An 18,641-nucleotide genomic window follows, 5' to 3' on the forward strand; every position below is an offset into this window, starting at 1 on the left:
CAGACAGAAGAAAAAGGCAAAGAAAAATAGAAAGAGAAACCACAGCTCCCCTATCAATCAATTGGCAGAAATCATTGCAATTTCTCTGATAAAGAAACTAGCCAGATGCTGTTGGACCTGATGGGTTTCAACAGTTCTTTTGTGTATTTAATACAAAAGGGATAATGCTGGATCTGTGTGCATATATGAAAAAAAAATCTTTGCAATGATTACCATAGAAAGAGTGACTTGAACACGACCACAACAATTTACCCAAAGAGTGAGTCTGGACATTTTCTTGGACGAACAATGACCATGGATGGTAAAAATAGAATAAAAGTCAAACAAAAGCTCAAAGATCAAATTTATAGTCATTACCAAAGTACATATATGACATCACATAAAACCCTGCAATTATTTTTCCTGTGGGCCAGGCAATTTTTTAAATTATCGATTAGTCCAAAATGTACTCAAGAAAAGGAAATGTATACAAAAGAGAGAAATGTAAACACATAAATAATTGTAAACAAACTAACTGTGTAAATACAGAATAAATAAATATCCAGTAATAAATAACATGCAAAGTAAGAAGCCTTAAATGAGTCTCTGATTGAGTCTGGTGTTTAGGATTCTGATGGTGGAGGCTTAGTAACTGCTTCTGAACAAAGAATGAAAGAAATTGAACCACAAAAGAGAGCAAAATAGAAATAATCAGAGTGGGAGAGAAAATGAAAAGTTCAATTTCTTCAAGAAGACATGGAAGAAAAAGTCATGGAACAAAATCCTTTGTGTGTTGAAAAGAGTGCTGACAAGCAGGAATATTGTTTGTAATTTTCTTAAGTTGAAAAAAAGTGGGAATTTTACAGAACAATGCTGGAACATAATTTCTATTTCTCAAAATTGAGTTGAATATTTATCTTCATATGAACACTTCCTTTTAAATTCTTCTGGTTCATGGACACTTTCCCAAATCTAAAGAATGATTAAAAGCGTGGTCCATTTCTCTTTGCTTATAATGATTCTGTTTGAAAGGATACCGTTGAGGCTGATGATCATTGGGGATCCATATTGGTGGTATCAATTCTGTGTATGAAATGTCAACAAACTGTGCAATACAGAGAGAAAAAAAAATCCATGAAGCAAGAGTCCTGATGGTGGAGGGGTAGCAACTGTTCCTGAACCTGGTGGTGCAAGATTAGTGGCACCTATGCCCCTTTCCTGAAGGGAGCAGAAAGAACAGAGCATGTGCTGAGTGATGTGGATCCATGATGATTGCTGCTGCTCTCTGAAAAAAGTGTCCCTGTAGATGTTCTCAGTGGTGGAGAGGGTTTTACCTGTGATGTCCTCATGCTACCTTTTAGAGAATATCTGATGGGGACATTTTAACATAAAGAGCTATGAATATGAGAACACACAGCCTGAGAGAAGCGTGGAAGCGAGTCACTGACAGCACTTAGGCAGTATCTCGACAAGCATTTAAATCACCTTGACATAGAAGGCTATGGGCCAAGTGCTGGAAAATGGGGTTAATATGGATGGGTGCTTACTGTCAGTGTGGGCATAGTGGTTCCACGCTGTTACCATGATTCTTTGATAGATTTCCTATTTAATAACAACAAATGTGTTGTATTAGAATAGATCTAGCAGTATATTATAAGTTAGCTTTCTTATTTCCTTGCAAGGGAAATGCTAGATTTTTAATCACAATATTGTTGATGACATTAATAGGCAGATAGAAAAGGTATCACTTTTGACATAAGCATTGTAATTATTTGCAGGATATCTGTCCTTGTTGCATTATTACTTAACCAATTTTATGCTGCCAAACTGTTATATATGTCATTAAAACTTGCTTTTGATCCAAATTAAGTTTTGAAAGACTGCTGTGCGAGGTCACTGCAGAGTTAAATATTATGAGAAGACCAATTCTGGTCTATGTACAGCCAAGCTAGGTAACTGCAGCATATTGCATTTCCTGAAAATTTACTACTTATAAATGAAATAAAAGTGTGATTGAAAGAAATGAGATCATTGAATGGTGGAACATCAGATACAGTATGTAAGACAGGATAATTCCAAATTATATTTTCCATTTTTCTTTGCATGAAGTTAATACGTAACATTAGGATGCAATTCCAAGGTCAGTGGCTGTCAGTTCTGAGATAATCGGCCAATCTTCGTGTATGAGTCTCTTCGGGGACCGTCAGCAGGATACACAACAGCAATTCAATACACAAATATGCTGGTAAAACTCAGTAGGTCATGCAACATCCATAGGTATGAAATAGGTGAATGGAGTGGCGAGGACGAGACAGTTAATGTCTCGGTGGCAGTTGGAAATGAAAAGATCCAGAGCATTTAAATGTCCAGAGTGAGATGTCCATGAGGAGGAAGAATGCTTTAGATTGGAGAAAGAGTTCTCAGTGAGATGGGTGTGGGTGGGGGGGGGAGAATCCTTGTTTCAAAAGGTAAGCATGGAGATGAAGATGGCCGAAGAGTACAGCATCGTTGCGTGTGTGGAACTTGTTGAGGTGTTGGTCATGGATGCTCTATGTCCTGCTGAGTTTCTCTAGTATATTTATATATTGCACTCAACCCTAGCAATTGTAGACTCTCGTGTTTAACTGTGTGCAACTGCAATATTCTTCTCCTTTTCCCAAGCACAGCATCCTTCAAGCAATGGCTACCGAATTAAAATCAAGGAACAAAGTATACAATATAAATGTCCCCACCCTGTTTAAGGACCATAGCATTAATTGTAAAGGCTCTCTGTGAAAGTCTTTGCCACCTGGGCAAAAATCTGTTGAAACATTTTACCCTGAGCATTATGGAAGTCACTTGCTTTTCATTTTGTGAATGAACCCTTGCCAGGTCAGCATAGTATGCTCAGGAATTAAATTTAAAAGCTTTTGATTTACAAATACCCAACTTCTAAATTGATTTTAGCAATCCTATAACAATACATTATGCCAAAGTTATCCTTTTGGTTTAACCATGTACAGTTTCTAATTGTAGCTTGGGAAAGAATGGTCAGCATCTAAGATGTTCTTTAAATGCTTGTTGATGCTAGACAGCCTCATAAATTATCTAAAAATACCACTGCATAATATATAAATGCACCGTAAATCATCCCAATTCATTTCATCAATTAAAGTTAATGTCTGTGCGATTTGTGAGTTTACAAGGTTATATATATCATTCAAACTGGAATTGAAGTGCTGCAGAATAAGCATTTTAAAGACCGCAGATAATTGAGAGTTTTGCTCAGCTAATACTGTGACCTCATTGACCTGATTGGCTGGTGCTTTGAAGGTGATTTACAGCACATGTAGTAATTATTGCTGATCACTCTAGAAGTGAGGCAATACATAATGAATACCTGCTGAAGTAACGAGATTTATTTGCTTAGTCTTCACAGCAAGAACATTAGTTGTTTATATGCAGTAGGTTGGTTTATGAACTCTTCACAAAAACTTTCCATTAACTCCAGAGAAAATAAATTGATATTATCTCACAGTGACAGAAAGCTGTATTCGAAAAAGATCCATGACCACCACCTTCATATGTTCCCAAAATGCCTTACTCTGCAACTACCTGTCACAAAGGACAATCAGAGACAAGGGAAGCCACAGGTGAGTTATATCTTTCTTTGAAATGGCTGAAATGCATGAGGATGGTTTAGTGATGAACTACCACTTAGTGCTTATTAACTTATGAGATTCCTGGAAACCACAGCCCAATAGATTACACTTGGTGCTATGCAGAGCCGCACAGAAGAGGAAGTTCCTCAGTGCAATTGTTTCTGCCAAGTTGCTGTCTCAAGTAGAGAGGTTGTTACCGACATTTTAATCATTTTAGCAACCCAAGGGGTTACAATCAGTTTGGGACATTGTTAATGATGATAATCCAAAACCTCCTGCTGAAAGGTCTGAAGGCTTGTGTGGATGTAATGGGTGGAGGGAGAGAGCTCCATCTTTGGATTTAGCTTTGCCCACCAGCTATTAATCTGTGGAGCAAGAAATGGAAAGCAGGTTTTGCTATAATTTTCTTGTTTAAATTTCTCTTCACTTTCTCTGGGTTGTAGCTGCCATGTACTCAGAACATTTCCCCTATAACATGCAGTAAATGATACATATGGGTCTGAAACATTTTCTGCCATTACGGGCAAGCGAGAAAGGCATTTTTTCAGTCATTGTTTTAAGAACAAATATTCCAAGTACAACACGATGCGTCACTTCTACATGTCATTGGAGATCTCTGCTCATTTAACAAAATCGTTGTTAGACAATGTGATGAAGGTCTGGGTGACAGAATGGAATTAGTGTAAAAGCTGGAATTGGATGGATTGTTAGGAATGGATGAGCATGAGATCTTCTGGATCTGGGCTCAAATCATTGACCATGCTAATATACAGCAAACTTATTCCATTGGGTGCAGTTCTATTTTCAGCTCCAACCCACCATTCAATGTAATTGTCCATTATGTGGCACTAAGATAATAGTTTCATGTCGAAATACACACAGTGAGTGGAAATGTTATACTGTGCAGAAAGGTTTACTTTCAGAAGGATGTTGTTGTATCAGAGTAGAGAGAATATGTTTATGTATTCATCTCTGTGGCATTTAATTTTAATATATAGCTGTTGACCTGGAGTACTTCAAGGGTAAAAAGAATTTCATTTCATTTCATGTCTTAGTCATTCTGATCACTTAAAATTACTTATTTTAATTTATATTTTTTGTTTAGAGATACCAGTATATCAAGGTAACAGGCACTTTCTGCCCTCGAGCCCGTGCCGCCCAATTACACCCATTTAACCTACAACCCTAGAATGTTTTGAATGGTGGGAGGAAATCGGTGAGAACATACAAACTCCTTACGGATAGTGCCAGATTCGAAACCCGGTCACTAGCTCTGTAACAATGTTGTGCTAACTATGCCACCCTACTTGTACCAGGCTAGTTGTTTTGTATAAACAAGAATGATCCATTTTCCATGTTAAACAATTTCTAAATATGGTATTATCTGGGTCTAAAAGTCTCGGTCGACAAAAGTAAGACAGTAATATCAGGAACTAGATCACTAATAGTGAGTTCAGGATCCCAGTTGAAATCAAACATCATATTTTCTAAAATTTTCAAAACATGATTTATTTTTAATAATGTACATTCCTTGTGACAGTCTATGTGAAATAATTCAACTTTAAACCCAAATTCATCCTGGGATGTGACTCTTTTTGGTGACGGATGAGTTTCCATATAGCCGTGAACTTGCCACAAATATGCAAGAGAAATAAACATTTTCCTCAAACTCAAAAGTTCTGCTCGAGATCGCCTTTTCATCAGAAACAAAATTAAAGCAAGTCTGTGGTCCAATGTAACCTGTAGTTAATCAGAATTATGCCAGTTTATGTGACTAAGATATCAATATGGTCATGAAGCTCTGAAATCTACATTTTGCAATTATTTTTTTTTCATGTTAAACTGGCACCTGGCCCAATAATGCTGTTTTTCAGCAAAGTTGCTGCAGGTGTGAGTCTCCCTATTGAGTAATGCAACAAAAACATGCTTAAATTTGTTCTGCTTGGATTAAGACGATGCCTTTCAAGCAATTTGTTATCAATACAACACAACCGATTTCCTAATGAGCAATGAATTCAAGTCTCTCCAGAGCAAATTAAATTTAAATTCAGTTAATTTGTTTAAAGAGTCCGGAATAAAATAATGATAATTACAAGAATGTCATTAAAATATATTTTGTTCAGTAATGTTTCTTGGAGAAGGGAATCTTATCTTGTCCAGCTTAAACTTGATTCCAGACCTTGTGAAATCTTCTGGGTTAAAACATGCCTTGGACCTCTATATTTAGTTAAAGACTGGCTAACGTGTTGTGCTTCTAGATCACTCCAATCTATCTAGGAAGGCATTTAGAATGCAGATGTGGTGATAAAATGAGATGTCCAAGCAGAGCAGTCTTCTTCTTTTCAGGGTATCTCATAATTATGGGTTAATTGTTTCCAATCTCGTTTTGTGGATTCTGACATGACTCTAGAGGTGTCACTCAATAGGAGGAGAACATGCAAACAGGTGAGAAGTAACAGGTGGATACAGGTGGGACAGTAGAAGAGAAGAAAGCTGAGAAGTGACATGGTAGAGCACAGAAGTCTAAAAATGATAGCTCTATGATAGGAAAAGGAAGGGAAGGGGTAGGAAGTTTGAGATAGAGGGATGAGGAGAAGATAGAGACTGGGAAAGCAGTTAACAGAAATTTGGAGGCCAATATTGATGTACCTGGTTGAAGAATGCTGTTGGAATATAAGGTGTTGTTCCTACAACTTGGCAGTACATGGGGCCAATGACAGGCATGTCAATGTGGCAGTGGGGTGAGGAATTAAAGTGGTTGGCCACTGGCAGGTTCTTGATGTTGCAATAGACAGAGCAATGGTGCTCATTGAAATGATTAACCGGCCTGGGTCCAATCTCTCCGAAATAGACGAGGGTGCATAGGGAGCACTGGATGCAGTAAATAACCCTGACAGATTCACAAGGAAAGTGTTGCTAAACTTGGAAGGACTGTTTGGGATCCCAAATATTGGTGAGGGTAGAAGTGCCCATGCAAGTGTAGCACTTCTTGCAGTTTTGTTTTCCTCTGGAATCTCAGAGCCACATTTAGCATAGTGCTTTGTGCAACATTCAAGATTCCTTTATTGTCATGTAATAAAAAGAGTTCAACATTGCATGGGAAGGGGGCATGACGTGATGGCATAGGTTGGAGGTGTGGAAAAACATTACACGGAATTTGCTCTGTCTGGCCTGCTGTAAGGCGACAGATTCTCCATCAGCATAAATTGTCTGAAGCACCTTTTACAGTCAGAGAAAGAGAAGCAAAAGAGAGGCCCCTCAGAGTCTCTGAGTGTCTGTGGATTTGCCTCCAGTGCTGCCACAGCCCCCTCAGCCACACAGAGCCCAGTCCAGGCCATCAGCAGCCTGAGCTCCAGATCTAAACCTCCAACACGATCAGGAGTCTTTCAGCGCCCTCGATGCCCTGTCACATTCCGGTTCCGATACCCCATCAGCCAGTCTTGAGCCGGTCTCCAGCAGCTCACAGCCTGGTGTGAATCCCTCAACCACAGTCAGCAGCAGGCCACAAACCATTTGGGTTCCTCACCTGGAGTCAGCCCGCCGCCTGTATGTTCTTTAACTTCAGAATCCCTCACTGTCCACCACTGTGGTCACTGACCCTTAGGACGTCTTCTTCTTCTCAAACAGGAGGTGTTCTCCCCGTATTCTGATGCCCTGCGCCAGTTCTCTGCTGCCCTGGAATCTGCAATCCCTCGTGGCTGCTATCGATCATAGGTGCCACCATCTTGGGTGGAGACCCGGCAATCTCAGATTTTTTAAATAAACATTATTACTGGGTTCAAATCCAGTGCTATCTGTAAGAAGTGTGCATATTCTCCCTGTGACCTGCATGGGTTTTATCGTGGGTGCTCCGGTTTCCTCCCACCTTCCAAAAACTTGCAAGGTTGGTAAGTTAATTGGGTGTAATTGAGTGGCATTTCATTCATACTGCAATTCATTCTTCCCTGCCCTCCCCCTCCTTACAATTAACCTTCACCCTACCATATTCACATAAGACCCAATGAAATGTAAGAGAGCTTTCTTCAAAAATCTCCTCCTTAAGCACACCCTCCTCCAATCTCAAGTTTAAATTCCCTATGGAATATTTTGGAGGATAAAGAACCAAGCATAGGCTTCAATGCCCAGAATTGCTGAAGATCCAGCTGCGCTGGGTGGGTCACGTCTCCAGAATGGAGGACCATCGCCTTCCCAAGATCGTGCTATATGGCGAGCTCTCCACTGGCCACCGTGACAGAGGTGCACCAAAGAAGAGGTACAAGGACTGCCTAAAGAAATCTCTTGGTGCCTGCCACATTGACCACTGCCAGTGGGCTGATATCGCCTCAAACCGTGCATCTTGGCGCCTCACAGTTCGGCGGGCAGCAACCTCCTTTGAAGAAGACCGCAGAGCCCACCTCACTGACAAAAGACAAAGGAGATGCAGGAAATGATCCATATTTTCCACAGTTTTACTGATGATCTTTGTTGTCAATGGTGAGTTTAATTCATTAAGGGACGATTGATAGAAGGGTGTTCCGTGTAAAATACATTTCTGGTGCCCCATGAAAAATCGCCCCAAGATTCTCCAGTACAATTAACTCATCTATACAGTGAACATCTGGTGACACACTGGGATTGGCTTCAATCCAACTCAACCAGCAGAAGCTGAGACTTACTGACTTGACCCATTCCCATTTTAACTTGCTCAGCCTGAAGGTATAAATAAGCCTCTGATTAATGTAAATGGGAGTTTGCTGGTGAATTTATGTGAATCTGCAGTTATTTTGTCTAAAGGAAGCTGACTACATTTTTAACTGCAGGCTTCATTGTAAGGCTACAGATCCTGATATTCCTTCAGGGCTAGTGTGGGTTTACTGAGGGGTAAGATCAAACTGCTTCATTCTGGGCATGTCAGTAGGAGGCAGATATAAGGCCCCAAATTAGGTTTTGCTTTAGAAAAAAGTTAACTTGTTATTTCTCTTTATACAGTAGGTAGAACCATACAGCACAGGAACAGGCCACTTGGGCCATAATGTCTGCACCACACGTGATGCCAAATTAAAGTGAATTTCTTCTGTCTGCACATCCTTCCATTCTCTGTATCTTCATGTGTCTACTGAACAGCTCTTAAATGTGACTTTCATATCTGCATTTAACACTACCCCTGGCAACATAGCCCACCCACCTACCACTCTGTTTAAAAAAAAAATCCTTGCACCATTCACCTGCTCTAAACCTTCTCCCTCTCATAGTGAATGCATGTTCTTTAGTATTTGACATTTTTACTCTGGAAAAAAAAAGACTCTGATGGATGATGCCTCTTCTAATTCTATAACCAGATGTAATTCTTTTGTTATCTAGCAGTGGTAGCAGTTTTACTTTAACGCAGACTCTTTTAATATGCTTAACCAATCAATGGAATGTATTGAACAAATGTTGGGATTGAGCAGACTTCTATCTCTTAATCATGGAGCGCATATGGAGATGTTGATGACATAGACACACATTACCACACCAGCTCCTGCAAATTGGGCAGATTATGGAGCACAACTAAAAAAATTAAAAGTATAGATGGTCTTGTCATTGGGAATCAGCAATAAATGCACATGCAACCTAACGGAGAGTCAGTTTATGGAGCAATTTCTTCCCTAGCTTGTCAGTTCTAAATCTTAAGCCTCAAGAAGAGGGAATCCAATATTTTCAGCAATGAGTTGGACATTTTCTTTGGATATTCAATGCCTGAATTGCGACCTTATGGATATATAGATATAATGTAGCATTTCATTAAGATAATTCGAGAGGGTGCTGAGGGTATAGAATGGCTCCCAAATGGCCCTGGAGCTGAAGGTTTCCTCATCAGGTCAGAGATTTTGTTCTGGGCTCAGGATGCCGATGGTTTGAACTGGAGTTTTGTGCAGCTACGGAAGCTGTGGGAGAGCTGGAAGTGAACCCCTGGACACTCAGTGATTCTGAAGAGATTCTCTTTTGCTTCTCTTTCTCTGACTGTAAGGGATGCTGGCCAATGCTAATAGTGAATCTTTGTCTGCCTTTTTGGTAGATAAAGGCAATTTTGTGTAATATTACATTTCTATTTTATTACATGACTATTAGAGTGTCTGATCTGACCTTATTTTCATGGTCTTTACTTTTATTTCAGTTGTTCTGCCTGGTCACGCAGGAGTATTGAACTTGCAATGTTAACCTACTACAAGTGATGCAATATGAATTAATGAAGATTTATTGTCCTATATATAAGTACAATGCATGCTTTACTTGCTGCATCTAAAACAGACTACAAAGAATTAAGTATAAGTAATGCACAAGACAATCAAGATTGTTCCAATAACAGAATTGAACTTGGACTTGTAACCATTTGATCATTTAGAACACGTTCCTGAAGTACTTCACTGAAAATCTCTATTCATTTTTCACACTGTTGCAAGAAAAATAGGAGCAAATGTGGCTGAATCAACAAATATTCAGTAAGGAACATCGAAATGTACACCACGGTACAGGTCCTTTGGCCCACAGAGTTGTGCAGACTTCATCACCCACTCTAATAACTGCCTAAAATTTCCTCACTGTATAACCATCTATTTTTCTCAGTTTCACATAACAATCTAATAATGTCTTTAAAACCCTTTCATACCCGCCTCCACCAAGATTGAGATCAGTACATTCTATGGACCCACCACTCCCTGTATGAAAAATATATCTCTTACATACCCCCTGTACTTACTTTCAAGCACCTTAAAACTCTGCCCACTCGTGTTAACCATTTCATTCCTGTGAGTCAATGCCTCTCATCATCTTATATACCTGTGTCAGGTCACACATCATCCTCTGTCACTCCAAGAATAAAAGATCAAGTTTGCTCAACCCATCCTCATAAGGCATGCTTCCCAATCCATGCAGCATCCTTGCTCATCTCCTCTGCACCCTCTCTATAAGAACCATATCCTTCCTGAAATGACTCGAATGGAACACAATATTCCAAGTGGGGTCTAACTATGGTTTTGTATAGCTGCACTATTACCTCACAACTCTTGATCTCTATCCCACAGTTAATGGAGGCCAACATACCATTGTGGTGCTCTGTTAGACAGAATAAGACATACACAAGTTAAAGACTGAACAACAGGCTTTAATCAACAAAATCCTTCACAGAGCCAGGCTGGCTGTGGCTGCAGCAACTCTGAGTGAGGCCTCGGGAGGCCAGCACAGGCTTATATCCTGGAGTGATTGACACCCGACCGGGTAGGGCTTGATCCATTCAGGCCGACTGATTGGCAGCCGGCCAGGTGTTGTCCTGTCGCCTTACACTCCTGCAGGTACAGAGGTTGCCTCCTTCAGTAGGCCGGTGGTGTACCACTACATTCACCCCCTTCTTTAAAATTTTCCGGGGGGGGGGCATTATCAAGGAATTGCACCCACTATGTTCATACAATATTTACAGGTTGTGCCGATTTGGCGGCCGCCGGGGTCTCTGTGACAGTCGTAGGACTGGCTCCTGGTCACTGGTCAGAGAGGAAGTGGGGGGGCTGGTGGCAGGGGTGTGTGTGGCTGGTGTGCTGCCATGAGGAGTGGTGGCCGGGGGGGGAAGGGGTCAACATATGCGGGTCGTATTGGATGGGTGGGGGGGCGGGTTTGTCTCCTAAAGCTGAAGCAGGCCCCTGGTGGTCAAGGAGGCCCTGCGTGCCCCATAGCTGCATGGGGACTGGGATATATGCCTGGTCAGCGTTGTCCTGGGTTGGAGGGTGGCGTGGTGTGGTGGGTGTTCCTGCTGGTGCCAGGTCCCTGATTGAGACAGTGTTCTCCCTGCCACTGCCGAACCTAATGTAAGTGTAGTTATGGTTTGCATGAAGAAGGAAATCCTCCTCTACCAGGGCTTCAGCCTTGTGTATCCATACATGCTTACACAGAAGCACCGGTCCCGGGGACGTAAGCCATGCTGGGAGTGACTTTCCAGTCACCGACCTCCTGAGGAATGAGAACAGAGATTCGTGGAGGGTCTCGTTGGTAGCCATGCACAGCAGTGACCGAATGGCATGGAGTGCCTTGGACAGGGCATCCTGCCAGAATTCAACGGCCCACCCTTTTGACCTGAGAGCCAGGAGGTTTGCCTTCAAGACCACCCCATTCTCACGTTCCACTTGCTCATTGCCTCTTGGGTTATAGCTTGTCGTGAGACTGGTCGCGATAATCCTCGGCGTCAGGTACTGGTGCAGTTCGTCGCTCATGAAACTAGATCCCCGGTTGCTGTGGATGAAGGCGGGGTAGCCAAACATGGTGAAAATCTGCCCCAAAGCCCTGATGATGGTGGCCGTGGAGGTGTCCGGACAAGGGATGGTGAAAGGGAAGCGTGAGTACTCGTCCATAACTGTGAGGAAGTAGACTTTTCGGTTCGTGGAAGGCAGGGGCCCTATGAAGTCCATGCCGAGACACTCGAAAGGCCGTAGCCTTTACAACGTGGGCCTGGGTGGGGGGGTGGGGGCGGAAGAAACGGGGTTTACACTCCGCACAGACCCGACAGGCCTCGGTCATGTCCCTGACGTCCCTGATGGTGTACGGCAGATTTCGGGACTTAACGAAATGGTACAACTGGGTGACGCCCAGATGGCAGAGGGACTCATGCAATGCCTACAACCTGTCATCATGCATAGACGTGCAGATGCGAGAGAGGGCATCAGGGGAGAAATTAAACTTCCCCGGAGATACAGGATGTCGTAGCTGTAGATTGCCAGCTTGACTCTGCAGCGCAGGATCTTGTCGTTCTTTATCTTGCTCTTTTGGGTAGTGTTAAACATGAATGCCATGGCCCACTGGTCCGTGAGGAACATGAATCTCCTGCTGGCCAGGTAGTGGCACCAGTGGCGGACCGCTTCCACATTGCCTGGGCCTTTTTTTCAATGGTGGAGTGACCTAGCTCGGAGCCGTGGAGGGTCATGGAGAAGAAGGTGACGGGGCGCCCCCCCCCCCCTTGGTTGAGGGTAGCAGCGAGGCCCACCACAGAGGCGTCGCTCTCCATCTGGAAGGGGGAGTCCTCATGTACAGCCTGCATCGTGGTGTCCACGATGTCTTGCCTGATGCGGGTAAAGGCTGCCAGTACCTCAGGTGGGAGGGGAAAAGTTGTGGCTTGGACCAGTGGGCGGACCTTGTCCAAGAAGTGAAGCACCCACTGCGAGTAATACGAAAACAGGCCCAGGCACCTGTGGAGGGCCTTTAGCATGGTGGGAGGGATAACTCCATTAATGGGGGCATCCTTTCCGGATCTGTGCCGATGACTCCATGAGCCACATTGTACTCCAGGATGGTGAGGTAGGTGGTGCTGAACACACACTTCTCCTTGTTGTAAGTGAGGTTCAGCTCCACAGCCATCTGGAGGAATTTTTCCAGGTTAGTATCATGGTCCTGCTGGTCATGGCCGCAGATAGTGACATTATCCAGATATGGGAGCTTTGCCTTCAGCTTGTGCCGGTCTACCATGCGATCTATCTCCTGCTGGAAGACGGAGACACATTAGTGACCCCAAAAAGAAACCAGCGGAACTGGTACAGGCACCCGTCCACCTCAAAGGCAGTGTAAGGCTTGTCCTTCGGGTGGATAGGGATTTGGTGATATGCAGACTTCAGGTCAATCGTGGAGAAAACCCAGTAGCGGGCTATCTCATTGACCATGTCGGCAATCCTCAGCAGGGGGTAGGCATCCAGCTGGGTGTACTGATTAATGGTCTGGCTGTAATCCACGACCATCCTCGGCACTTCCCCTTTTGACCACCAGGACTTGGGCTCTCCAAGGGCTGTTTCTGGGCTCTATAATGCCTTCCACCAGGAGTCAGCGCATCTCCACCTTGATGAAGTCCCTGACTGCAGCGCAATAGCACCTGCTTCTGGCGGTGATCAGCTTACAGTCTAGCACAAGATGTGGAAAGAATGCCGGTGGGGTGATGTGCAGTGTGGAGAGGCCGCAGGTTGGCCGGGGCTGGTAGGTTAGTGTGCTGTGCAATGTGAGTGGAGGTTGGGGCCCCCGAAAGCAAGGGTGACACTTTGTAGGTTACACTGGAAATCCAGTCCCAGGTGGAGTAGTCCACAGAGTTTGGGCTTGACCAGGAGCCTGAATCCTGTGTAAGTCTCCCCTCCCACCATTATATTGACTGAGCAGTGCCCGAGGGTACCAACAGTCTATCCTTGGTGGCGAGGGTGATCGAGCAGGTGATGGGGTGGACATTTAACCTTAGAGAGTGGGCCATGCTTGGGTGAATGAAGCTCTCGGTGCTGCCACTGTCCAACAGGCACTTTGTTACCTGTCTGTTGACTCGTACGTCCATCATCGTGGGCAATGTCCTTGGACAGTTTGGTGGTGGCCAGGACCATCTCGGAGTCAGAGTCGTCGCTATCCAGAGGGATGGGGAACATCGATAGAGCGGCCTGGTCATTCCCCGTGTTGACCACGTCAACATCGGTCGTGAAGTGAAGCATGTGGTGCCCGATGGCCTCCGGAGGCGTGGGGAGCGTCGGTAGGGTAGCCTGGTCAACTCCCATGTTGACCATATTGCCGTCGGTCGCTGGGTGTGGCGTGCGGCAGCTGATGGCACCCGGAGGTGTGGGGAGCGTCGGTAGGGCAGCCTGGTCATTGCCCGTGTTAACCACATTGTTCTCAACGTCGTCGGGGGCCCTCCATTTCGGGCACTGCCTGGCCCAAGATGGCCAAAGGAGCCGCTGTGTGGCTGGCCTCCTTCCTCAGCTGTGTGCGCTAGCCGGAGCCAGAAGTGACATCATTGTAGTTGTCAGTGAGCGGTGAGGGCAAGGGCTGGTGCAGATGCTCGGGGCGCACACTGCAGTGGTTGCTGGTGGGGCCAGAGTTTGCGTGGTCGAAGTCAGGGAAGGCAGAAGTCATCATGGGGACAATGGCGCCGCCTGGCATGTGCACGTGGGGGGGATCCTCGGGGGAGATAGGGAGGTCACAGAGAGCCACTGAGCTGCCAGCAGGTTTAGAGAGGCACATTTTTGCAAAGTGGCTTTTCTTGTCACATTGTGAACAATACTGGTTCCTAGCTGGGCAGTTTTGGCGCGATCTTTGATCTGACCCACAGTACTTACAAAGGCGCCGGGCGCCTGCCACAGCGACATTCTCCTCCTCAGCTTGGCCTGACACTGCAGCTGCACTGTGAGAGGGCCATGAGGGAGCCTGGGGGAACCCGGAATTGAAGGCTTTGACATGCAGGGCTGCTGCTTCCAGGGTTTGGACCACTTCTACAGTCCTGGTTAGGGCATAGATATTGTCTTCCAGCAGCTTCTGCCGGATGGCCCTCGAGCATAGCCCTCGGACGAAGGCGTCCCGAATCAGCCTCTTGACCTCCTCTACACCTACCCCAGGTTCAGTCAGACACAGTCGGGTCAACTCTTGCAAGTGTCCCAGGTAAGACTCAGCCATCTCCCTGGGTTGCTGGGCTCAGGTGTTGAGGAGGTACCTTGCACAGACCACATTCATGGGGGGCTTGTACAAGTTCTCGAGAGTTTCCATTGCGGTGTTGTACGTGGAATAGCCTTTGGTTACCTGGAAGGAGCAGGGACCCAGCTTTGACCGGAGTAGGACCAACCTCTTCTGATCGGAGTCCAGGATGTCTCAATGGTTGCCTCGACCGTGTGCTGCCAGATCTCGAAGCATGTCTGGGCTTCAGGGTGGTGTGGGTCAACCTCGAGGCTCCCTGCGCTCAGGAGTTTTTCCATGGCAGCCGTGGGAAAATTTTGTGGATTAAATTGTGGTGTGCTGTTAGACAGAATCAGACACACACAAGGTAAAGACTGAACAACAGGCTTTAATCCACAAAGACTTCCACAGACCCAGGCTGGCTGTGGTTGCAGCAACTCAGTGTGAGGCCTTGGGAGGCCAGCGCAGGCTTATATCCCAGAAGGTGATTGACACCCAACCGGGTGGGGCTTGATCCATTCAAGCCGACTGATTGGCAGCCGGCCAGGTGTTGTCCTGTCCCCTTACACTCCTGCAGGTACAGAGGTTTCCCCCTGCAGTAGGCCGGTGGTGTACCACCACAACGTTATGCCTTCTTACCATACTATCAACCTCTGCAGCAACTTTGAGTGTCCCATGGACATATATCGCAGGATATCTCAGTTTGTCCACACTGCTCAGAGTCCTCCCATTAACATTGTATTGAGCCTTCAAATTTGGCCAACCAAAATGAGCTACTTCACACTTTTCTGGGTTGAATCAATATCGGGAGATTTTTACAAAGTCTGTACTGCTTCCAACCTTGGTGATTTGTTTCGGGTGAGTTCTCGTTTATTTGCATAAGAGGATCCTGTTAAACAAGGCCTGTTAAGAAACTGCAGTGTTTTCACTAAAGTGTAGTGTAATTCAATCACTGACAACAATTGTGCTCATTAGGACTATCAGACACCAAAATAATAGCTCAGAATTAATGTTTGTAATTTATTTTAAGAATAAAGTCATGCTTTGTTATAATAAACTCAATTACTGCAAGCCCACAGTCCTGCTCCTAGATGAAGTGCCATTAAAGTCTGTGGAGTTTAACTCCAACTAAAATAAACAGATCAGCAGCTTTTGCTGCTTGATTCTGGCTCAGTAGAACAAAACTGCACAGCTGTAATTCATTTACTTTCACAGGAAGTAGCTCATGTCATCAGAATTTCCCGGGTTTCTTTTGTGAGCAATCCACCAAAACTGGGGTTAAACTGTAAATATTTTGCAGAAATCCACACTTAAGTAAAATCAGGATAGAAAAAAGCCAAATGCGAACCAGATAAACCTTTCAGAAGATGATTCCTAGTTTTCACAACTCTGTGCTTAATAGGTGGCAGGGTTAAACCAAGAGTGGGGATGCATGGTTTGCAATAATGATCTAGAATGATCCCATTATTTGTTGATTCTGAGTTATTTACAATTGGATTTCCAGCTTCTGAGATATTTTAGGAGTAAATCTTGGATTGAAATACTTTTGGAGTCAGTTTGTCATCGGGGCATTCTGGAGCTAAGCTGTTGCTGGGCGTGCTACAAAAGAGACATTAAATAGGCTGGGGAGTGGATCTCCAAGACCAATCGACCCAATCTTTTGTGGAGATGCATGAAGATTCCAGGCAAGAGGTGTCACAAAATTGGAAATGTGCACAGCAAACCTCAAGGAAGTTATGATGCATTCAAACACTAGTCACCTGAGGGGGAGAGTATCAGCCATTAATGGTGTCACCTTCCCAGAGTTCATGGGTTGTGCCAGTGCAGAGATTATTAGATATGCTCATGCCTTTTTCCCACAATCTATCATGCATTACCAGCTGCATATGGAGTAAGCATACACAACGTGCTTTGTCCCCTCACTATAGACTTGCCTTCATATCTTTATTATTTTCAGATGGAAATGAATTCCCACCTGACCAGAGATTGGATGATGAACAGTGAAGCAGTTATTTGTAGTTTTCTGGCTTGCTAATCAGCTTACAGAATTCATTATCCCACCAATGTTGTTCGACAAGAGCCCTTGCAGTTCCCTGTCAACCTTCTAATTCACACTGCTGCTGCACCTGGCCTCACAGTACTTTGAAGTAAGCCCAGCTATTTCCAGAACAGCTTTAAGGTCATTCCACCAGATTATCTACAGCCGCTTCAGTCATTTGCTTGGCTGTGGGGCAGTGATGGAAAGGTACAAAATGCAAGCAAACGATCGCTGAAGGCCAACATCGAGCAAACATGTGTATGTCGTTTAAAATGAATTACTGGAAATACTCAGCAAACCACACAACATTTGTGCAGAATCAGTTGCTGTTTTTGGTTGCTGTGATTTGATTGTCTCTCCAAAGACGCTGCCTGTCCAGCATTTTCATTTTTTTTTTTCGTTTCACAATTACGACAGCTGCAGTTTTTTGCTTTCTTGTAAAGTTCAGATAACATGGTGAAGTGGTCACTGAGATGTCATAAATGTCAAGAAAGTGTTACAGGATAGCCTGGCAGATCAAGATTTAGTGATGGCCTCTGACTGTCCTTAAGATGTGTTGGGACTAAATTATTGAACTTCTTGTGTTGAAGGTATTTGCCGTTGGTTAGGAATTCCACGATTTTGATCTAGAACCAGGAAAGGAAAGCCCATATGTTCCCATGTCAGGAGACAAATGAATCTGCAGCAACAAAGGTATTAGTGGGTCATGGAGTCATTGAGTCACACAGGACAGAAACAGGCCCATAGGTTCAGCTTGACCATGCTGAACAGTGTGCTCCCATACTTTAGTTCCACTTGGCCACATTAGGTTCATACTCCTCCAAACAATATTAATTGGAGATAAAGAACGGTGAACATTTTGGGCTGGAACCTTTGGTGGCAAAAATAAGTGCTAATGACCTCCTTTGATCCGAGGCATATGAATGGAGCCTTGATTTCCTGCTTCTATCTAACTTGGTTGCATGAGAGTGGTCCTGCCTCCTTGTCTCCAATTGGTCGAGTTGAGAGAACTTTCTAGAAGACTTACAGCAGGAGTATATCAGCAAGCTGGAGATAACAATAACTATACACTGATGGTCAGCTGTGAAGCCAGTGAGAACTAGAGCCAGCACTGACCTCACCTTAGGCAGAAGTCCAACCTTTGTGAAGACCAGAGAACCCTAGACTCTAAGAGCCAGCAGAGATGACAATGTCTGAATCAAAGAATGATTGATAATGATTGAGACTCGGAAGATAGAGCTTAAGTATTTCATGATTGTTTGTTTATATAAAGCTGTATTTGCATTTGGACCTGATGTGTGTCCTTTTGTTGGCATCAAAACAATAAAGCACATGGGTAAAACACACAGAAAATGTTATTGGATGAAGTGCTCAGAAAGAGTAGGAGTGATCTTAGTACAAAATGCCACTTACCTTATGGAAGACCATTGCAATAGTCTGGGCCTGGTCATAGGGGATGGCAGTTGCTTTTCACAGCAAGTTCCTGGCTTTCCTAGATCAACAACTCGTTATTCACCAAATAGTCAAGATCAACGCTTTTGATAAGTTACATAGCTGGGAGGTAAGTGTCCAGC

Source organism: Narcine bancroftii, chromosome 1 (genome assembly GCF_036971445.1).
Source record: "Narcine bancroftii isolate sNarBan1 chromosome 1, sNarBan1.hap1, whole genome shotgun sequence".
NCBI classification, from domain to species: Eukaryota; Metazoa; Chordata; class Chondrichthyes; order Torpediniformes; family Narcinidae; genus Narcine; species Narcine bancroftii.